The sequence below is a fragment of the Cebus imitator genome, unplaced genomic scaffold (assembly GCF_001604975.1).
Source record: "Cebus imitator isolate Cc_AM_T3 unplaced genomic scaffold, Cebus_imitator-1.0 Scaffold14, whole genome shotgun sequence".
NCBI lineage: Eukaryota > Metazoa > Chordata > Mammalia > Primates > Cebidae > Cebus > Cebus imitator.
This window is the reverse complement of record NW_016107329.1, coordinates 5506306-5513560: the sequence shown is the minus strand read 5'-3', so window position 1 is coordinate 5513560 and position 7255 is coordinate 5506306.

Sequence of the window (7255 nt, the reverse complement as noted above, 5' to 3'; positions counted from 1 at the left end):
GTAGAGACAGAGTTTCACGCTGTCCAGGCTGGTCTTGAACCTGAACTCAAGCAATCTGCCCACCTCAGTTTTCCAAAGTAGCTGGGATTACAGGCATGAGCAACCACTCCCCACCTCAACAATAATTTTTGAAGACTTCAGAACTTCATTTTCAAACACAAATAAAAGAACTAGTTAGAAGTTCCACAAGGAAATAAAAGACTTGAACAACCCTATAATACCCATGAAATAGAAGAACATATTTGCAAATGAGATTTGCAAATTATGTGATAAGGATCCAGCATCCAGAATAAATAATGAATGTTTACAATTCCCAAACAGAAAGGCAACATAGTTTTTAAAATGAGCAAAGGATTTGAATAACCATTTCTCTAAAAAGGGTATATAAATTACCAATAAGCACATTAAAAGACTCAAAATTATTAGTCATTTGAGAAATGTAAACCAAAATCACAATGAGAAACTATTTCAACCCACTAAGATAACTCTGATAAAAATGTGAGCAATAGCGAGTGTTGGTGAGAATGTGAAGAAACTTACATTGCTTATATAAATGGGACAATCACTTGGAAAACATTTTGGCAGTTCCCCAAAATGTTGAAGAGTTACTATATGACCCAAAATTCTATTCCTATATAGATGCCCAAGATAATTGAAAATATATGTCTATACAAAAATGTGTACATGAATGTTTATATGGCCATTATTTAAAACATCTAAAAATGGAAAACAACCAAAACTTCCATCAAATGATGAATGGATAAAATTAGGAATAACTGTACAATGTAATATTACTCAGTCATAAAAACGAGTAAGATACAGATATGCTACAACATGAATCAGCCTTGAAAATATTATGAAAAGTGAAAGAAACAAGACACCAAAGACCACATGTGGTTTTATTTATATGAATTGTCATACTAGGCACATTTATAGCAACAGAATGTACATTGGTGGTTGTGTAGAGTTTAAGGGATTATAAGGAAATGAAGCTGTGACAGCTAATGGACACAGAGCTTCTTGCAAGGGTGATAAAAATATTCTAAAATTGATTGTTGTAATGTTTACATAACAATATTTTACAAATTATTTTATTGTACATTTTAAATGTGTGAATTGTGTGGTATGTGTTTTATATCTCAATAAAACTGTTACATTAATATCTAAATAGATTGGCCTGGAAGACTGAGCAAAAAATATATATACATTTGGAAAATGGATCCCTGTCATTCATTTATTTGACAGGTAGTTATGGGTGCCTACTCCAAGTCTGGAAATATTTTAGATACTGTATGTACAGGGATGGACAGGACAACCAAGTTTTCTGCAACCCTGCCCAAGAATGAGACAGAACATGCAGTCTTTACAGTAGTAAATCATGTGTACCTGATATATGTCCTCCAGAGTTCCTGTTAAGGCATGCATACACACAGAAGTACAAAATAAATGAGCCACAGTATAACAAAGCATGGGTGAAAAGACAGGCCAGTCAAGGCACAAGTCCCAGGAAGTGCATTCTGGTTAGCTAGGATGGATTAAGATGCACATTGTGGATAAATATAACCAGTGTTCTGACCTTTAAACAAAACGGGACAGATAATCTGGATAAAATTTTGTCTTTTTTATTAACTAAATTTTATAAAGGTAAGTAATATTAATCTTATAACCAGAGGATGTTGAGCCCTTATAACTCAGAAATTAACCTTGAGCTGATATTTTCATTTGTGAAAATTCTCATGTAAGACTCTGACTACAGTTAATGTTATCAGGTACATGATAAACAGGAAGAACCAATATGCTGTGTGTGTGATTTCAGTTTGTTTAACAGCAATGAAAATACAATAATTATACTACTTACAGTTCTAAAACATTTATACTAACAATTATAACCTTTCAGGTTCCCAATTGAGCCATCAATGAAATAGCTTAATAGAATAATACTCAAAGAAAGAAAACAAAAGCTATTTAGATAAAGACAAAAATATCTTGCTGTTGTTGTGGATTTTCAAAATAGAGTCATCAGAAGACAGATCAGTTCAGAATATGATTCTTTTCTCTCTCCAGGTTGTGTGGACAGAGAATGATTCTAGTGGTTTGGTGCTGAGATACTTCTTGTTGCCAGTGGGGTTGGTGCTGGGCTAGGGAAGACCCTTATTGCAGAAGATTCTTGGGGAGCTTCATCCTTGCTTTCCAGAATAGGGAAAAACACAGAAGTTGCCTCCTGCGATTCCTCTGCTGGGGTCACCTGCCTCTTGTGATGAGATCCAACTCAATTTTGGTTTCTGAGACTCGGCCTCACTTTGTCCCTGCTATCGTTTGAATGTTTGTGTTTTCCCATATATTAAAATCCTCATGAATGGGATTAATGTCCTTATAAAATAATCCAGAGGGAGTTTTTAGGCTTTTTTGCCATTTGAAGTTACAGTGAAAAGACTTCTATCTACAAACCAACCAGGAAGTGGACCCTAACCAGACACCAAATCTGCCACCTCCTTGACTTTGGATTTCTCAGCCTTCAGGATTATAAGAAATAGGTTTTTGTTGGTTATAAGTCACCAAATTTATAGTATTCTATTATAGCAGGCTAGACAGACTAAGACAGTCCCTTGGTCAAGGGCCGATATAGGTTTAGTCACCTATTTCCAGTTCATGGGTGCTACAGTTTCTGTTTCTGGGTCAGTTCCTGTTTTCTCAGATAGCTACCTTTGATAGTATCTTCCTTTCTTTTTAACATTTTCTCTACCTGCTCTTCTCTACCTTGAGGTTCCTGGTAACTACCTACAGGCTTCTCCCCTATTTACACCCAGTCTGCTCTTACTGCAGGATTGATTGTTCTAAATTGCCTTCCTCTGGAGAGAAGAACTGACCCAAGGAGAAATTTTGAAAACCTGTGGACCTGGTTTTTCTTTGTTGTTGTTGTTGTTGTTGTTTGGTTGGTTGGTAGGTTAGTTTGGTTAGCAAAGAGGAACCCGGAAGGCTATCTTATGCAAAACATGGAATGGCCCTGCACAATAAATAATAGTCTCAAATTTTCATGGTTTTCCATGTTTTGTAGGATGTTCATGTAAAGAAAAGCTTATTGATAATTGTTTGCTCCTAAAATCTGGTTGTTTAATTATGAATACAAACTACTTTTATAAAGTTCTAATATAGATTGCCTTTTTTCAGAAATGCAACTATGTCTAAAATGAGAAAAGCTTTTTTTTTTATTATTGTTATGAACTTTCCTGGGGAGTATTCACCATTAAAAGAAAATCTATGATGTTGTCCATGGTATTTGCATCACCAGCTTGAAGCATCTGAATAAGTCCCAGCTTGTATCTACTGTATTTATGGAGATTTTACATATAGAAATGTCTCAGTCCATTTATGCTGCTGTCAGAAAATGCTTGAGACAGGGTACTTCTTAAACAACAGAATTTATTGCTCACAGTTCTGGAGGTTGGGAAGTCCCAAATCAAGGCACTGGCAGATTTGGTGTCTGGAGAGGGCCTGTTCCTCATAGATGACCACTTGTTGCTGGGTTCTCACATGACAGAAGGAGCAAATGAGCTTTCTCGGGCCTATTTTATAAGCTCACTCATCCCATTCACAAGGGCTTCACCCTCATGACCTAGTCATCTCCCAAAAGCCTTACCTCTTAATACCAACACACTGAAGATTAGATTTCAACATATGAATTTTGAAGGGACACAAACATTCAGACCATAGCAAGGGATGAGTATCTGATTTCTTCATTTCTTTTAGGGTTGTATGTCTTAATAGAGCCTTTACTTTCTGGAATACATATTATAGATAATTATATATAGGTTATATATAATATATAGGTTTTATATAGAGGTTATATATAGTTATATATTTAACAGATATATTTTAAGGTTTTATATATATATATATATATATATATATATATTTGAAATTACTTTGCTTTTGTTTCTCCTTTATATTATAATTAGGGCATTTTAAAAACTGGGAGCATCTAATTTTGCCTATGCATTTCATTTCAAGGTAATAAGTAAAGTATTGCAAAACTATTTATAAATATTAAAAGGGGGCATTAGGTCTGCAAGCATTGAGAACAACTTCTCATTACATTTCTATTTTCATAGCTGAATTAATTGCACTAGAAATCCAAAGAAGCAACAGATTAAACCAATCCAACTGAAGATTCAAATTCAAATCCTTATTCTTCTCATGTTATGTTTTAGGTTATTAATAGTAATTTCTATTATTGAGCTTCTGCTATGTCTGGGCATTAAACTGCATTGTGTGTGTCATTTCATTTAATTTCTGCCATAAATTCAGTGGCAGGTAGCATCATTTCTATCTCGCAGAAGAGTTCTATAATAAGCATATATGCTAAATGGTGGAGTTAGGATTGGAACCAAGTTCATTTGATTCAAAGGCCCTGTCTTTCCCCCACACAAGCTCCTCCTATTTCAAGGTGTAAGATCTCGGTCCAAATAGATTTCTACTTGCAAAAATTTGAATGTTTTTTAAAAATTCTTGCAGAAGAACTTGGGAGAAATGTTTAGGGGCAGAATGCATCACAGCACTGTAGCAATCCTCCCTGCTCCACCCCAAATTAAGAAGTCAACACCCTGAGAAAACCTTCCACCTAGTGATGTTGTCACATGTCTACAGGAACCTCAAGTGACATTTCCAGCTACTGCCAACAGCCAAATGGTCACAGTTGGGGGGAAGCTGAAGGGATCTCTGTGGCCATCACATGGGAGCTGAGAGGCTCACCTTCTTTATTTAAGAGGGAATTAATTAGTTCAATTATTCTCCCAAAAATAAAAACTGCTTGTTATTTGAAAAAGAAAATTTGAATCAAATTATTTTAATTACTGGTTCACTGAACTCCAAACCTCTCATTAGGATCACGGAAATTTCACACATAAAAGTTCTGTCGAGTCTTCATTTTTTTTGAGGGTGGCAAATGGATTCAAGAGAAAAGCTTTAGTGTATTTTTATGTCATTAGTACTAAGAGGTGGACAGATTGGTCCAAAAACATTCAACTCTTCCAAAGGCCAATAAAAAAAGACACCAAGAAACAAGGCTCACTAAAGAGTACTCTGCACTTTTGCCAACACAGAGTGTGTGTTTCATTCAGCCAAAAATTCCTGCTCTGCTATGTAAATGAAACGTTTTCTAAAGTTCATGCCAAATTTATCTTGCTTGGCACTTTTTAACATTTTGTCTCCCATTTTGGGATATCCTTTTAAAATAAGAATGTTTTTGACCATCAGTCATTTAAACTCTATTCATGTACTTGATTCATAACCTTGTTTTGGCATTGCAATGTACTGTGTATTGAGATGACTAACTAGTTTGCAAGACTATTTATATGGGTATTATATCATTTATACAAATTTGATTTTAATTCAGCACTGGTTAATGGGCCATAAAAATAAAGAGTGAGCCAACAACAAAAGGAATATGGTTTATTGCCTGAAAGAATGCCTTGAGACTGTGGTTGCTTGGTAAGTTAATAATAGCAAAACATTAACTTCCTCCAAGGCCTTTGTCATCTGTGAAAACTAGATTGTGTGATACCTGTTTATAAAATCCATGTCAGAGCAATAGCAAGATGGTGGAATAAGAACAGCTCCAGTCTGCAGCTCCAATTGAGATCAATGCAAAAGACAGGTGATTTCTGCATTTCCAACTGAGATATCTGGCTGATCTCATTGGGACTGGTTAGACAGTGAGTGCAACCCACAGAAGGTGAGCTGAAGCAGGGTGGGGCATCACCTCACCCAGGAAGCGCAGGTGGTTGGGGAACTTCCTCCCCTAGCCAAGGGAAGGCCTGAGGGACTGTGCTGTGAAGAATGGTGCATTCCAGCCCAGATATTATGCTTTTTCCGTGGTCTTTGAAACCTGCAGAACAAAACATTCCTTTGGGTGCTTGCACCACCAGGGCCATGGGTTTCAAGCACAAAACTAGGCAGCTGTTTGGGCAGACACTGAGCTATCTACAGGAGTTTTGTTCCATACCCCAGTGGCCCCTGGAATGCCGGTGAGAGAGAACCAATCATTCCCCTGGAAAGGGGGCTGACACCAGGGACTCAAGTAGCCTAGCTCAGTGGATCCCACCCCCACAGAGCTCAGCAAGCTAAGATCCACTGGCTTGAAATTCTCACTGCCAGCACAGCAGTCAGAAGTGGACCTGGGATGCTGGAGCTTGGTTGGGGAGGGGCATCTGCCATTACTGAGGCTTGAGTAGGTGGTTTTCCCCTCACAGTGTAAATGAAGACTCTGGGAAGTTCAGTGGGGCAGAGTCCACCACAGTGCTGTGAAGCCGCTGCAGCCAGACTGCCTCTCTAGATTCCTCCTCTCTGGGCAGGGCATCTCTGAAAGAAAGGCAGCAGCCCCAGTCAGAGACTGATAGATAAAACTCCCATCTCCTTGGGACAGAAAACTTCTAGGAAGGGGCAGCTGTGGGATCAGGTTCAGCAGACTTAAACATTTTTGCATGCTGGCTCTGAAGAGACCAGCAGATCTCCCAGCACAGCACTCAAGCTCTGCTAAGCGACAGACGACCTCCTCAAGTGAGTCTCTGATCCCCATGCCTCCTGACTGGGAGACACCTCCAAGCAGGGGTGAACAAACACCCTCATACAGAGGAGCTCCAGCAGGCACCTGGCAGGTACTCCTCTGGGACAAAGCTTCCCAAAGGAAGGAATAGGCAGAAATCATTGCTGTTTTGCAGACTCTGCTGTTGACACCCAGGCAAACAGGGTCTGGAGTGGACCTTCGGCAAACTCCAGCAGATCTGCAGCAAAGAGGCCTGCCTCACTGTTAGAAGGAAAAGCAACAAACAGAAAGGAATAACATCAACATCAACAAATAGGATGTCCACGCAAAAACCCAATCCGAAAGTCACCAACAACAAAGACTAAAGATAGATAAATCCACGAAGTTGAGGAAAAACTAGCACAAAATGGCTAAAAATTCCAAAAACCAGAATACCTCTTCTCCTCCAAAGGATCACAACTCCTCATCAGCAAGGGAACAAAACTGGTTAGATGACTTGACAGAAGGAGGCTTCAGAAGGTAAGTAATAACAAACTCCTCTGAGATAAAGGAGCAGGCTCTAACCCAATGCAAGGAAGCTAAGATCCTTGAAAAAAGGTTAGAGGAATTGCCAACCAGAATAACCAGTTTAGAGAAGAATATAAATGACCTGACAGAGCTGAAAAACACAGCACAAGAACTTCATGAAGAATACACAAGTATCAATAGCCCAAT